Source organism: Larus michahellis, chromosome 5 (assembly GCF_964199755.1).
Source record: "Larus michahellis chromosome 5, bLarMic1.1, whole genome shotgun sequence".
In the NCBI taxonomy this organism is placed as follows: domain Eukaryota; kingdom Metazoa; phylum Chordata; class Aves; order Charadriiformes; family Laridae; genus Larus; species Larus michahellis.
The window spans coordinates 87,142,155-87,158,474 of record NC_133900.1 but is presented as its reverse complement, the minus strand read 5'-3'; the positions used below and the strand labels follow the sequence as shown (position 1 = coordinate 87,158,474).

The 16,320-nt window shown below is 44.9% G+C and overlaps 1 long non-coding RNA gene across 3 annotated transcripts in view; it reads left to right on the top strand.

Annotated features, from left to right (window-relative positions):
• The first annotated feature begins 4,335 nt into the window (after positions 1-4,335).
• The window catches only part of LOC141743679 (uncharacterized), a 120,519-nt gene continuing 108,534 nt past the window's right edge, over positions 4,336-16,320 (top strand). For 2 of the 3 annotated variants that reach the window (XR_012587153.1, XR_012587151.1), the window contains exons 1-2: positions 4,336-4,440; positions 4,920-5,040. This is a non-coding gene — a long non-coding RNA (uncharacterized LOC141743679). Of the gene's footprint in view, positions 4,441-4,919; positions 15,407-16,320 lie in introns of those variants that run through there. The other variant, XR_012587152.1, reaches the window with a different exon arrangement.

Genomic DNA, 16,320 nt, shown 5'->3' with positions numbered 1-16,320 from the left:
TTTGCAAAAGAATTTGCAATGATAAAGGGGGAATTGAAGTAGGGTTTGACATATTAAAGCTGTAAACTAATTGAAGTAGGTGCTTAATATATTAGAACTGTAAATTAGAGTAGGAGCTTAATTTAAGAGACTGGGTGCTTTAAGGCTGTACAAAGAGCAGATGCAACAGTTGTAGTACTAAATGTCAGAATTTATCTCCTGTTTTTTAAGAAAGAATGCTTTAGGACAATATAATCTTGTAGTAGCAACTTATCTCTCAAAACAAGAGGCCCAGGGTTACTGAGGAATGCAGAGACTAGTCAAAGCTAACACTTTTGATGCGCCAGCAAGAATAAAGGAGTAGAGGCTTGCAGTTGACCCAGAAGTCACAACGATGAAGAGGCGTGGAGGAAGAAAACGACCACCAGATGTCTCTGAAGACCACGGAGAGACTCTAGTGCACATGCGGGAGTGGGCAGTAACCTGTAATAACGAGTTAATGAATAAGTAATCATTTCTTGGAAAACTAGTGAATATGCATACGTGGTATGTATTTAAACTGTACATCTACATCAGTCGGCACGCACATTTGGTGGAGCAATCCCCTGTGCGCCCGGCCCTGCAATAAAGAATACCTGCTTAATAGTCACCAAGGCTATCGAGTCTTAACTTTGGCATTTCACTGCATCAAAACCTTATAGAGTTGTGTGCCACAGCACGAAATAAACACGTTGCGCGGCCCGGCCCCCCCGCCGCGCTCCCTGGGGTCCGGCGCTTCGCGGGCGGGCGGGGCTCCCCGTGCCTGGGGCGGCACCGGCAGCTGTGGCTGCGTGTGGGCCAGCACCTGCGGTGGGGACACGGCGGTGGGAGTGCCGGGGAGACTCCAGGGAGCTGTGGCGAGTTGACAAGGCTCCCCGAGTTTCTAGTCGGGGCGTGTCCCTCTTCTTCCCCTCTTTCCTTCCGTCCGCTTTCGGGTTACTCCCCGGGGCTGCCCGGACCCGTCTCGCCTCCGGCGCCCTGGCAGCCTGCCGCAGCGGGCGTTTTGAAGCTCCCCGCCCCGCCAGCCCCGGGCGGGCAGGAGACGCCCCGGCTCGCTCGCCTCCCCGGTGCTCCTGGCCCCGATGGCGCCCGGCCCCGCCCGTGCGGGGCTGGCGCTGCAGTACCGCACTTTGGCCACGGGGGGGAGCCGGGGGGGGGGGGGGCACAGCGCACGCGCGGCTCCCCACCTGCAGCAATGGCCTTCGGCTGCCGGGCGGCAGCACACCCTTAATTAACGCGCTCTCGGCGCTCATTAGGGCGATGAGCATTAACGGCTCTCAGTCCTCTTCGGTCAAGCCGCGGACTGTAATCACTCACCGATGCAGGGCCTCTTTTTCTCTGCCTTATCCCCACTCGCAGTCCGGCGCGCTCTGGAAGGCAGCAGAGCCTCACTGAGGCATCCGTAAAACCTGACAGAAGTTCTGGGGTCTTTATTTTTTATTATTTTTTCTTGTAGTTGCAGGTTTCGACCTTTTTCTGTAGTTTTGGAGGACTGCCGGCCCATAGAGCGCTATCTCCGGAGGATTGACAGGCACTTCCAGTAGCTGGAGGACGGCCGGACCATAGAGTGCACGTTTTGGAGGACTGACGGGCACTTCCGGGCGTCTCTGGAGCGTGGTGAGAGCCGCTCCCGGAGTGCTGATGGCCGCTCTCGGTACCGGGTGGCGGCGGCGGCTATCGCTGCGGGCCGGCTGGGAATATCCATCCGTCGCCGAGAAGCCGCTCCGGGTGGCGGAGCCCCGGCAGTGCCGGTTTACCCTCCAGCCGCAGTTCTCTAGGCTCGGCGCCGGCCTAGCCTCCGCCAGGGCGTTTCTCCGTGGCCCAGGGCCTCCCGCTGCGGGTACCGGCGGTAGCGGCCGCTGCTGCCGCGGGTGGGTCCCTCTCGCTGCGTCTGGTTCTGCCTCCGGGTCGTTTCCCTGCGGGCCCAGTGCCAGTGCCGGGCTCGGTGGGTGTTGCGCGGGGATGTGTGTCCGTCCTTCGGTGTATTTCATCGAGTTACTTCATTGGGTAATAATATATTTCTTTAACGCTCTCGTTAAATTATTTGCTATTACCAAATTCAGTGAGTGAACGACTAGCGCCCAGGGAGGATCACGGCTCTCTGCAGCTGCAGGAAAAAGGAAAAGGAGACAGACTGCCAAAAGCAAAGGCTGAGACAGAAGAAAAGATTAATTACTCTCCTTAATTGTGATGTTCTATTATGAATTAGAAATCAAATTAGGAGTATTGCAGCTCCCACAATTACAATAAGGTATTGTTATAATTAATTGTTCCCAATTAGCATTCTATTTTAGTTTTGTATTTGGAAATTTTTATTATAGAATCATAGAATGGTTTGGGTTGGAAGGGACCTTAAAGATAATGTTATTAAATAAATAAGATTCAATAATGATGCCCAGTTAAGTATTCTAAACTTGTTTTTAAATCCAATTTAACTGTGTACTTCTCAGATTTAATTTGCTTTGGTTTTACTGTTGTTTAGCTCTATCTATGGTGACTTGGTGGGGGTGGTTTGGTGGGGGTGTGGAGGGGTAAGGAGCCCTGAGGAGATTGGCACAGCCTGGGGCTGAGAGCACCCAGGGCAGCGAGCCCTGACTGGGGGGCCGGTTGTGGCACTGGCCCTACTCTGCCCCACACAGGGAGCCCACAGGGCCCAGCGTACCCCCCTGCCTCATGGCCTGCCCTCGGGTGTGCGAGTGCTCCCTCATGGGTTGTCCTGGCCATGTGAGGAGCCTTCACTCCAGGGACCACTGGAGTCCCTCTGCTGTGAGGACAGGCTGAGAGAGCTGGGGGGGTTCAGCCTGGAGAAGAGAAGGCTCTGGGGAGACCTTCGAGCCACTCCCAGTCCCTAAAGGGACTCCAGGAAAGATGGAGAGGGACTTGGTCAGGGAGGGGAGCGACAGGATGAGGGGGAACGGTTTTAAACTGAAAGAGGGGAGATTTAGACTAGATATAAAGAAGAAATTATTTGCTGTGAGGGTGGTGAGATGCTGGCCCAGGTTGCCCAGAGAGATGTCTGAGAAACCCGCAACAATTTATTGTCATTTAGACAATTATTCTTTCACCTGATGACCCCCTCCCCTGCCCTGGGAATGGGAAACAGAAAAAACAAGGAAACCCAAGGGTTGAAATGTAAACAAATTTAATAGAATAAGAATTATTCTTCTAATAATAGAATATTAATTAACATTAATAAAACTAAAGAACCAATATTGATACCAATATAAAGTACACAAGGATCATTCTCAGCCCATTCCATCAGCAGAAGCCATGCACTCCCAGCAGGGACAGCCAATGTGGGACACTGTGAGTACTGCATCTTCGGGAGGAAGGGAAGGGCTCAGGGCTCCGGCACCGGGGCAAGGAGTGCTCAGGATGGCAGCCATCAAGGGAGAGAGAGAACTCCTCAGCAAACTTTGTAATTTATATTGAATGGGACAGTCATGGTATGAAATAATCCCAGCTCTCGCTCCTCCTCATCCCTGCACATGGAAACCACAGAGCTTGAAACCCACACACCGTAGCTGGCTATACAGTAGATATTCTCACAAATTCAGGCACTAGGGTCTTCCAAAAGTGCAGTTTTCTCCAGCATTAGGAGATAAATGAATGCCGTGTCACTCAAACCAGGACAATGCACCATCCCTGTAAAGATTCCAGGCCAGGTTGGACGGGGCTCTGAGCAACCTGATCTAGCTGAAGATGTCCCTGCCCATGGCAGGAGGTTGTACTGGATGGGCTTTAAAGGTCCCTTCCAACAGAAACCATTCAGTGATTCTGTGAACTGTGTCCTTGGTCCTTCTCTGTTCTGCTCCCATCTGCTGGGTTCAGTGAGTTCTGTGTCTGCAGCGTCACTTTTATCAGAAAGTTTAGTCTCGGTTAGCTCCTGAGGCTTCATCTGCCGAGCTGCTGGTGTGTAACGGGGCTATTCAGAGAGAACACAGTTCATCAAATTTCTCTGTAACAGCCCTGGTCGCTGTACCTGGGGGTTCCCACGTATCGTGGGGGCTGGAGGTGGCCTCGAGGCCGCTCAGCAGCAGCCCAAACACCGCGGGGCTTTCTGACACCAGCTATTCTGCTCCCGGGGCTGGGGCTGCTGCCGAGAAAAATAACTGTGCTGGACAGGGCAGGACAGCGGGGCCTGCACGCTACCGGACCGCGGTCCTACGCAACCGCCGCTACGGAGGGGTCTCCGCACAACCGCCGCAGCGGCAAGGGGCGCCGTGCGCATGCGCGCCGCGGGCCGGGGGCGCGGAGACTACAGCTCCCGGCGTGCCCCGCGCGGGGAAGCGGTGCGCTGATTGGCTGCGGAGGGTATTTAAAAGGAACGCGGAATCGCCCGCACCCCGGCGGCGGCGGAGCGGCCTGAGCCTGAGGGGCTGCGGGCGTGGTGGGGGACGGACTCCGGGCCGCGAAGGGGCTGTGAGCGGCTGGGGAGGCGGGCCTCGGGGGGGTGCCGGGAGTGGAGCTGTGTGTGAGTGTGTGTGTGCGTGTGCGTGTGTGCACGCGCGCGCGCCCGGGGCGGGGGCTGGGAGTGGGGCTGGGAGGGGCCTGGGAGGCCTTGGAGGGGCTGGGGGCTCTGTGGAGGGTAACCCTAACCCTAGTGTGGGCGAGGGGCGGTGTTTTGTGGGTGATTGGCTCCGGGAGGGGAGGAATCCGCCTAGCGGTGGGAGGGGGCGTGGCCTCACCACGCTCTGGGGCGTGGTCTGGGCTGAGGGGGCGGGGCTTCAGCGCCATAGGCGGGGAAACGCCTGCTGGGGGCGGGGCTGAGGGCGCGTGCTAGGAGCTGCGCGCGGGTCGGAGTGCGGGCGGCGGGAATTGTGTGGGGTTGCTGACCCCCCACCTCGGCCCCCCCCAGAGGCCTTCCCCGGGTCGCTGACATCCCCTCTCCGCACCGGCAGCTTGGCGAGGGCCGGGAGCCGCGTCCCGGCCCGGGATCCGGACGCGAACCCCTTGTTTTGAGAGCAGCAAGAGGAGCGCAGAGAATTGAGACTGCGAACACCAAAACTCTACTGTTTTGAGGTGCTGTTTTTGCAATTGTATCACTTTTAGTATAAAATGTAAATAACCCTAAGAAGCCCCAGTGTAGCCTGGGGTGCTATAACTTTTGCAGTTTTACCGCAAGTCTATTCTGTAAGATTTGTCGAGTGCCCTATTTGAAGTTACAATTTCACATCTATTAAATGTGAGTCTATGAAAAAAATAATACTCTCTACAGAGGAGCCAGTCGGGAGTAAAACTACTGGAAGGGTTAAGGCCTCTGTGGCGATGGTCCCAGCGATGCCGAGGTTGCCCTTGGCAAGCCTGGCTTGTGGTCTGGTGCCTGCTCTTGCTTTCCATAGGACAGCACGTACACACTTCGCTTCCAGGTGCCGACCTCCAACTAAATAAAAATTGCAGATAAAATCATATTGGCATATTTTATTTGACTGAAATCGCTTTGCTGCAGGTAGTCTCTGAAACTCGAAATTAAGAGTCCCACCTGAACACCTTGGCTGTCTGCATTTCAATTTATGGGTTAAACTTTGGTCGATAATGCTTATTACTGGCTGGAGACAACCGATTTAAAAAGTGGCGCTGTCAAAATAGCGTTACGATGCAAAGGTGAAAATTTTAACGTGACAAATGGGAATGGCTCCCTGTGAGAAAATTGCATACGACCAGAAAATGGCTAAGTGTGAGGTCAGACATTTTAAACGTCAAAAGCAAATTGTTGCTGCCAAGGGCTGCCTTCCACAGGAGAAGCGCTGACTTTGTGTATGCAGAGCAGCCTGTGTGCAGCAAATCCTCGCAGGTGAGCAGCAGCCATGGAGATGAGGAAGATCCCAGCAGTGCGGAACAGCGTGAATCTGGGATGTGGACTCCCGTGGACACGGTTACCAGAAGGATCAGAGGTGCCTCCTTTTCCTCTGGGAAGCTAGAAGTGCTGCGAGCCTGCTGGCTGCGTGTCCAGAGAGAATTAGTGGAAGAGATGGGATGTTCATTGTCCTTTGGTTTGCAGATTAGTTGAGTAATTTCCTGATTCTTTGTCTGTCTTCACTGTCAGGTTTTGCGAAAGTAATTATTTTATTCTTCCTTTATGTAGTGCTTTTTTCAGTGGGACCCTGACCCTGCTGGCCCCTAATCGGAGCTACTGCACAACAAGTAGAATGCTGTCATTTGCTCCTCTCCCTCTCTCCTGAGGTGACTGCATCATAAAACCTGTTTGTAGCGTTCTTATCCAGGGTTTTAGAACTTGATGCATCCCAAAAATGGGAGAGGGCTTAGGGAACAGTGAAGAAAGATTGTCGAACAGTTACCAATCCTGCTGCCTACCCAAGTAAAATTAAACAGCAGTCCAGGTTCACCCATGTGCTATTCATTCTTGTTGACCACCGCGGAGTTAGGAGGACATTTTTATTATGTCAGTGTGCTTTCTGCAGGTGCTTATTTTGTTGGGTTTTTTTTAATGACTGGCTTCTTATTATGCTTCAGAGACTGTCAGATGGAAGTGACGGGACATCCATGGTATTCATAATATTCATAGCAGCTGTCGAGTGATGCTGTCTTAGAGGGAGAGACAGACCCGTGGTTCTGCAGAGTGACAGCTGTGGCTCTTGTGTGTTTGAAGCAGCCCTCTCTGCTTGAAAGGTGGTCTCACCCAGATATGTAGCAGTCTTACTCTCTGATTGACAACCTTTTTTTTTTTTTTTTTTTTTTTTGAGTGTACCATGGCTGTCATCATTGCTTCCATCTTTGCCTTTTTCCAGTCAAGGAGAGAGGAAAGCACAGCATCTAGAAAAACACAGTTTCCTAGATATTCTAGCACAAACTCTAGAAAAGCTGACTTTCAGGGTAACAAATTCCTCAAAAGCAGTTGCCTGTTCCGGAATGTGTTCCTGTGATAGGATGTCTAATACCATGAGATGTTTTACTTAGATATGTGTCAGACACTCCTGTACTTTAAAAAACAAAAAAGAAGAGCCAGGAGTGATATTTTTCAGATCACTTTGTCCATTCTATAGAAGCTGAAATTGGATGGAGCAAAGATCAATAATGTATCCAGTTAATACACTAACGTATAAATGAAATGAATCATAAGAAATGAAATGACTTCTCCTGACAATCTTGAGATAAATGCTGTTCCATAATACCTCAGTCTTGTCAATTTGAATTTATATTATAGGCAAACAGTTGCTGACATGTGAACTCTATTATGTAAATCTCCCAGGAAGGGAGTACTATTATTTGCAACATATGCTATTTATTCCCTGGGCTTAGCCTTTATTACTCATTTTCATTTAGTGCAGGCAAAAGAGTTTTTCACCCCTGGCCTTGCACTTTCTTCTGTTCCTTGCAAGCTCGTATGTTTGAGTCTGACGCAAGAGTGGTGTGGAATAAGGAATGGTCCTAAAGGGGGAATGAGATCATGGAAAAGTGAAATTGTTGCTTCATTCTTGTCCTTGCCTGGAGAAAAGATTTTTTTCAGGTGTGGTGGCAACTGGTACTAGAGATGTATTATGTTTCTTTGTGTATTTTTAAATTTGTCTGTTCTATTCAACATGGAATAATTTGCTGGGTTTTGCGTGTAATGTTCTTCAAACTGCTGAAGAGATCTTTTTGTTGTTGTTAATTCATGATTAGAATTTGGCCTCTTGTCATAAGAGTAAGTTTATCTCGACTTGGGCATTTATCTGTTCAATTTTATTTTCTGGGGTTTGCTTCTATAAACATAAAAAAATATGGGACTATACCTGTGTATCCTGCTGCAAGCCAAATTTTACTTTCACCACTTGTGATAGAATTATCCTTCTGTTCCATTAGGTTTTGTTCTTCTTAAGAGCTGAGTTTTTTCAGTTCGTATTCAAATTACATCTGTGGTAAAAAGAAAATTATGTCACTTCTTAGAACAGATGTCTACATGTGTTTCAGGAGCGAGGTGTGGATAAGCAAGACGCTCACATCAGTCAGTCTTACGGTGTTTATCTGCCTGCAGTCATTACATGGCTCCAGAGATGATACAGAATTCCTAAAGCAGCCTGAAGGTGCATCTGTCACTCTGAATGTACGGGGAATCTTGGGAGATTGCCTGATGTTGCTATTGCCTTTGAAGCTTGCAAATTCTCTCCTGTGTTATGTACCCTGTAATATCCAGTCTTAGCTTGATATGCTTCACAATTATTGCATGTAACTAGGACTCTTTAAAAATCTTGGAAAACTTTAGGAAAAGCATATTTTATATTTGTAGAGACTTAAATGGACCGGCTCCATCTCCTGCTTGACTTCGCTAGTGGCTATTGCTCTACTATGTTTGTTGTGACATAGCGTATTACTGTGTTTGGCATCTCACACTTACCTCACGCTTGTCCAATGCCTTTGAGATTCAAACCTAAAATAATGAGAAGCTTCAGAAGCTGCAGAGTCTGTCCTTTGATGTAAAAAGTTTCTTTAACGTTGAAAATAAGTTAATCTCTATTGAAGGTTAAATATTCTTCAATATACTGAAAGAAAGAAAGAAAGAACAAAAATAAGACAAGGCAGGAGCGGGGAGTACTGAAGTGGTGAGCGCCATCCATTTACAGATGTGCTTCAGGCATACTCTGTGTCAGATAACCTTTTTTCTTTTTCCTCACCTCTTGTTTTGTCCTTCTTTTCTTTCTCATATTTGAGAACATCACCTCTGTCAAACATGCTCAAAGTACTGGGTTTCTTTTCTGTGGACAATTGCTACGTGTGGCTGCTCCTTTCCTAATGAAATTTCTAAGTGCATTGTTGTTCTGATAATGCTAATCTGTTCATTCAGGTTGAAGCAACTTCTGTTCTAATTACGGCAGCTTTTTCTACTCTGTCATCCTTATTCAAACAAATGCTGAGCCCTGCAATTCCAAGAGTGAAAAAAATGCATTGTTGCTTCCATCCTTGCAGGTGGCCAGGGTGATCCTTTTTCATGAAGTGTATTTGTGTCTGCCGGAATTCTGCAGTGCTGCAGGATCTTTGGGCATCATCTCTATTTTTTTCTTCCTTTCCCTTTCAGACTCTTCATTCCTCAGTTCCTTCTTTCTCTCTCCCGCTTTTCTCTTGTACTTACAGTTCTGTCGTTGGTTCCTTCAACTTCCTTCTCATTTTGCTTTCTCTGGTACCATGTTCTTTAATATTACATGGAACAGCTCCCCAGTTAAAGCAAATGCTTATTTCGGAGGAGATCCTTATCCAACCTGTGTGGGTTATAACCGTGGTACATTTTGTTAACTACGTGCTACTTGGTACTAAATGTAGTGTTTTGTTTCGTGTGTTTTTTATTTTTTATTTAAAACTAACCTTCTCTTAGGAAGGGACAAACCGTTTTGCTGCTGCTATGTCTAATCCTGTAATGCACAATGTAACTTCCACAGGACGATCAGAATGATTTATTATCTGTTGGAATAACAGGACAGATGGAAGCAAAATCATGAGTTCTACAGGCTTGGTAGATCTTGGAAACGCTCCTTTAGTGGTGACGGATACAGATTGAATAAGGTTATATTAATTCATCATCAAATAATAAAAGGAAAGTTCCAGGAGGGATAGTTTTGTCTTGTTTTTAAATAGTACAGTTTCCTTCTGATGTTGAACTTCTTACTCTCACTTTGTAAAACAGCTTTATTCCTGCGTCAAGTGAGTCCTGATTGTGCTATCATTGTTTAATGTATTTTGTACTTCAGTGCTTGTCTCCCAGAGAAGCTCGTCATCTCTTTTCCTTCTGGCTTATCTGGGGCATGATTCAAAAATCCTCAAAGAGACAGCCTCAGCTGAGTTCATTTTTATGATCTTGATTTGTAAAGCACACTAGCTTTCTGTGTTTTTTTGTACACCACTAAATTTAAAAAATGATAAGCAGTTCTGCAAGCACCAACAATCCGTGGACTCGTACCTCTCTCAGCGTATTCAGAGGAAGCAATTGCATTCACAGAAAGAATGATAAAATTGACTGTGTCATATAGACTATGCACAGCATTTTAATGGCGTTTTTGCATTCATCAAAAGCTCTTAGCTCTGCAGTTGCTTTTGTTTTGCTCCCTGTTTGCATTCATACTATAAATCACTGCTCTTAAAATGGATTTAGAAAGTGCTTTTCTAACACTGTCAGCAATTAAACTGAGAAAGTTAATTCCTCAGGAATTAAGTTATATAAATTAGTCCGATTAGTTAGTAAAACTAAGGCAGAGATTGATACAAGTAAGATAAACTGTAGAGTGATACTAGTAAACATAGAAAACAAGAATACTCACAATGCAAATTCAATAGATGGCATCATAAATCAGTTTATCTTCACGTATAGAATATGTCTGAATTTCCATCATTTCTCCGAAGCACCAAGTATAAGTAACTGTTTGTACAACCACGCCATGTTTTTAGGGTAATTCTGGCTAATGCCGTGGAGCTGGGGGAGAGGCAGAGGGAAGAGTCTGTTGTCAGTGCTTATAGGTAGATGATCGTGTGCCGTGATATTTCCTGTAAAGGATTATCTGTGTTTGTGAGAGCGTCCTTGGGATCACAGGAATTCCGAATCAAAATTCTAAGCCACATATGAGTTTTAGAGAAGTTCCCTGTTTCTGTGTTTAGGAATTCTTAGGAGGGATTCTCACGCAGATGTGAGACTAGTGGGTGGAGAGATTGATGCCTGTTTGGGGACTGCCTGAAGCAGCTTGGGTCAGCGTCAGAGTGAATGTGATTTTGCTTTTAGCATGGGTGCGTATTGCCCATACTTCAGGCTGAAACTTGCAGTGATTTTTTTTTTTTTTTTCTTTTTTAGAAAACTGTACTTGCGTTAGCGTGTTTACCTTGTGCCTAACTTAACCAGATGCCAGCTTTGCTCTGGCTACAACTGCCATAGGCGGATGTAGGGATGATACAAATAATTTAAAATATTAATTAGAAAACTAATCACCTCATTGAGTGTTCTTGGAATTTGCCCATGCATTCTTATCATCTGTCACGTTCTACAGTATAGTGTATTGCCCATGAGTCTTAGGTATTTATGATTATTTTAAAGCTAGTAGAAAACTAAACTGTCAGACTGAAAGAGCCTTGAAGTTTTCTCCACTTGATGCTGCAAGAAAACCACAATTCCAAAAGGGAAGCGTGTGTCCGATTCCTGCCTATCTGTTTGTAAAAGACTGTTGAGGTGCAGTGCTGGATGTTTGCTGTTAGACTTTCCAAGCTTGGTAAAATATCAGGATTTATTTATTTATTTATTTTATTATTCTTGATGGGTAGTGTGGCAGCCACTGAGGTATTAGAAACGTTTTGAGGATTTCCTGCAAGGTGGCAGGAGCCTTCTCCAGCTGTCAGTCACCGTGACAGATCTGACTTCTGCGACGTGGGTCTCTTTACACCAAAGCATCTAGAGGTGGTGAAATACTCTCAAGAAGATCCTGTAGCCGAGCTTCACTTTGGGGAGGAAGAAGAACACTGTATATACAGGGCTGTGAGCCTGTCAGAGTGGAAGGAGTGAGACTCAAACGGCAGAATGCGGGTGTCGTGGATGAGGAGCCCTAAATGTCTGGGTTGTGGCCAACAGTGAGTGGAAATAAATGAGAGTGCTGGAGGCGAGAGGAATGTAATATATGAGATGTTTTCACATTTGTTTCTTAAGTGACTTCCGCTGCCAAATGCTTTCAAATATTTTTCTCTCTGAAAATAAAAATTAACATCAGTTTCAAAACAGAAATAGTACCATACATTGATCTGTTCATGAGAAGACATCATATACCCTGTCTTCAAGCTTATTTATTTACATGTTGCTGGAGTTTTCTAAAGGTTTTTTGAATTACTTGAAACATTGTTTTTATTAAGCAACTTCTGTAATCTAGCAGTATGGTGTCAAGTGAAGTCTTTAATTTGGATAAAACTGCATCAAAATTTTGGACTTGGTTTTGTAGCATATGAAACTGAAAAATTTAACACCTCCCACCGCACTCCCCAAATTCTGCTTCTTGGTTTGACGGCTCTCTATTCTTTATTTAGTTTAATATTAAATTGCTACAGATTTTGATCTGTTTTGGGTTTGCTCTTAGTTGATAAATGAAAGAGAAAGATTTTTGTCATGTAATATTTCAGCATGATTCTAGACATTTAGAGAGATGTTTGGATATCATTGAGGCAACCTGGAAGCCTGACTGGTTCTCCTAATTACTCTTTGTCTCTTGCCGGAGTGATGAGCATGCTCTGTAATTCTTGGACAGCATATAAAGTAAATCTTGCAGGCAGTAGCAGAAGGGCCTTCAATTCTGTGGGGTATTAAAGTATGTATGGGCTTAATGAGAGAGTTTAAAGCCTGACACTGTGCTGTGGAGAGCTGTACAGCTCGGAGGGAAGCTGTGCAGTTGAGCGCTCACTTAGCAAAAGCTGTTGTATTGAAGCAGAAGTGGGAAAAGTCTTAATTTTACTGGCATATTCCTGAGATCCCCATGCGTCTTTGGTTATTTCCCAGTTCGCAGTGTACCTGGAGGAATGCAGTATCCCATAATAACCTGTTCTTTGAAAAACATTTTACGTAAGTGGTCACGTTGAAACTTTTTCTTCAGCTATGAAGGATACCTTTTGAAGCTGTGGAAGGTGTAAGCCAGGTAATGGGATTTCCACCCCTACCCTAAGGGGACTGATATGACTAGCCTTGGTGGAAACAGTTCTTTTCGTGTCCCTTCCTTAAGGGAATCTTCCTGTAGTTTAAGACAGAAGCTTCTTTCCCCAGCCCACAAATAACAGTGTCAAGGCAGAGAGCATTATTCAGAAACCTGAGGTCTAATCTACCCATTTTCTCCCTGTATTCACAGCATTTCATTCCACTGGAAGAAATTGCAGAAAATGCAAATTCAAGCCTTTTGACTATCTGTATTTCCCATATGAGTGCGTAAATGGGAAAGGGTGCTGAGATTTGCATTGGAAACTAAATTTCAAGTTAAAAATCAGTTGTCATTGGAAGAAGCTGCTTTGAAAATTTGATCTGGTAACTCACGAAGATTTTTGGTTGCTAAATAGTATGCATACAGACTGTGGGAATAATATATTTTTCTAGGTTTGAGAATCACTTGTAAACTGATTACGAATCTATGGGGGCACTTGTGTTGGGGTGAATGAATTTAGAAAATGTATTCTGAGCATTTTAGACAAGACTTGCACAACAGTACAGAAAGTGATTTTCAGTTATTGCCCTGTCAGTTGTTTACCTTATTTCTCTGTTTTTCAGTGTCCTTGGAAGATGGGCCAACTATAATCCTATATATTTTATAAGCCATGTTAGCCTCTCTGCTTTCCGCAGAGAAATTATTTGCTTGATTGTCTGATTGTCAGTTGACTCTTCTCTATCCAAGTATAATCTTGGTTTTATAAGTTCCTGAAAAACTGGCAGTAAGCTTTCAATAAATAAAATTGTTAAAATGATGGCTTACTTAATGTCTGTTGCTATGCGGGGAATCCAGTATTATATGAAAGATTTTGGGATTTGAGTGAAGTATAGGAGTGTTTTGAAAATTTCCAAAAGAGAGGATAAACTCCATCATCTTGACTGAAATATTGTTTATATCTCATTTTGCAAACTCTTCCCCATCCGCTCTGGAGATACTTCAGACTTTTCCCCTCAAAAAATACACCATTGGCAAAACTAATGTTTGCGTTGTGAAACTTTAAGTTTGCTGTAACTGCCTCTCCTGACAAAGACTCTCTGCAAGTTTTTGGCATTTATCTCTATTACATTTGTCTGCCTTTTGGGCTGACTTTCGTAGCAACATCTTGGTTTAGGAAAAATCGTCTAAGAAGCTGTTGTTTTGATGAGGTTTTGGAATTGGCTGAACAGTTTTCCCTCCTTTTATGCTGATACTAACTTTGCTGCACATGGAAGTTTAACAGAGCTTGAGTAATGTTTCTTTTCATCCCTCTGGACTGGTTTACGTTTCTTTCATTCACCAGGTAATTGTTGGCTGTGCTGTGGGCATAGACATGATATTTGCCAACTCGCAGACTAGACTGAACTAAAAGTGCTGAGTTTCCAGGTTTGAAGCTCTCTCACTATTTTATAAATTGTAATGTAGTCCGTGCAAGAATAACTTCAAAAGATCCTGTAAGCTGCTTCATCTTCAGAACTTGTCAAAGATATGAAGTGATGGCCTTACGTCACTCCTCTGCCCAGGAGAGAATGGTATCTGCGGTATCAAGAACAGCCGAGTACAAAATCCTAGTTGGAATGCATACGCTCACCTCGGTCTGCGTTTGTGGTGGTACTGACAACTGACGGTGTCACTGACAACTGAAGTACCAAGCACTGACAACTATTGGTGACGACACGCCAGAGGCTGGATGTCAGTTCTTGTGTTCAGGGCATGCTTTGTAATTCATTTTCTGTCTAAATTCTTCAGGCTGCCTCCTGTATTTGAGGTCTTTTGTGTGAGACATCAGTAATAATCCTACAGGGAATAATTAAAACATGCCTAAGCTGCAAAGGCTGAATTTCATAGCCGTTTGGACTCCAGTGTTTGCTTCCAGTTATAAAGCATAAAATGAGAAGGCTCAAGTTTTAGACTCACGAAATTGCAGTTATTTAACATCGAGTTTTCTCATCCCTGACTTCAGTGAAGCAGCCTGGTTCAGTGAACAGAAAACAAATCACTTTTTTAGGATAATCTTTGAAACAGATTAACATAGGCTTTAGATGGACATAAAGGCTTCTTCCCTACCACCTTATTTTCTTTTCTAGCTTTTTTGTGAACAGTTGAAATGAAATTTCTGAGGTAGAACTTACACAAAAATAGTAAATGAAGGAGAAAACATTCTTTTATTATACTTTACATCCAGCTCACACTTCTCCATGTCATCTGAAGATGCAGCTGTTCTTTCAGATAGTCGATTAATGTCACCCGCAATTAAATTGTCCTTGCTATTTAAAAATGCTTCTCAGCATGTCTAAAAAGGTTGTCGAAACAATGGCTTGTTCACAGTGAGAGAAAGGCTCTTGATGCTTTATAGAAAACTGATGGAATGACTTGATTAGAAAAATCTGTTTTTATCTGGTTTCAGATGAAGTCATATATTTTCTTGTATCTTGACAGTTTAAAACCAGATCTTCCTGATTTGGAGCCAAAGATGGTAAGCTACACTGTATTTGATTGCTGGGTTATACAACATGTTTACAAGTACATTCATATTGATCTCGTTCACCATCGCCGTTTCTATCAAACAGGTGCATTTCTTGCACCAAATATATTGCTTCACTTGTTGAAGGTAGTCAGGGATATGCAGTCTAAACTTTCTAAACTCCATACCTTTGATTATTGATAAAGAAATTTGCATTCTTTCTGATATTAGAGTCCTTTGAGGAGAGCAACATCGCGAGGCATGTTCTTGCTTACTGAGTAATGGTTGGGCATTTCTAAAATATTAAAAAAAAAAAAAAGACTACTTCATTCAGGTTCATGAAAAGATTGAGTTGACACAACTCTTTAACATCATAATAAAGTATTAACAACATAATTTTGAACTTCTTGCTGTCTTCTGGCATTCACCATCCCAAATTGGACACGTAGGTGTCCTGTACAACGTATGGGGAGGGTTCCCATCTCCTGTGAGCATGGGATCCTGGTGTACAGACTTCTGACTAACTGTCTGATGTCCGTATGTCCATCCTTGGTACTTGTTGGGATCCTTACCTTGCAGGGCTGCCGAGCTCGGAGTTGTGGCAGTGTTTTTCATCTGTGGTTCAGACCCCACGCTTCTCTCTGGAAGCTGCCTGGCAAGCAGCGGTGAGAATGGAACCCTTTTCCCTTTCTCAGTGAAAGCTCCTGACGGGAAGTTACAGATTTTTTGTGATGATGTGAGGTTTATTCAGTTTGAAGCTTTTCCTCTCTTGATAGTGTAATTTGGTGTTCACAGAGGTGATGTCTTTTACTGTTTGTGGATGGAGATCTTTGCTCAGTGAAGCAAGAGCACGCTCTGGAGCAGGAGGCAAACCCCTCTTGCTGCCCGAGCCAGCAGGACTGCGGTGCTTGCAGGGTTTGGCTTGCAGAAGCTGTTACTCCCTTCTGAACTGCAAAAGCTTCACCTGAAGGGTTTGTGTTTTGTAGCAATTGGTAGGTAATAAAGATCCCTGCAAGCTGGGCTGCTGTAGCCGTTGAGTAGTCAGAGCACCTGCCAGCCATACTTCACATGAAGACAGTTGCATGAGTTTTTTATTTGTTTTTGATCTGTTTCAAAGCATAATTCACAGTGAAGGGTTGTGAATTTCAAGTGGGGAGGCCACCTTTTTTACAAGGAAAAGCAAGGCACCTGAATTACACTGCTAGGTGGGTTTGG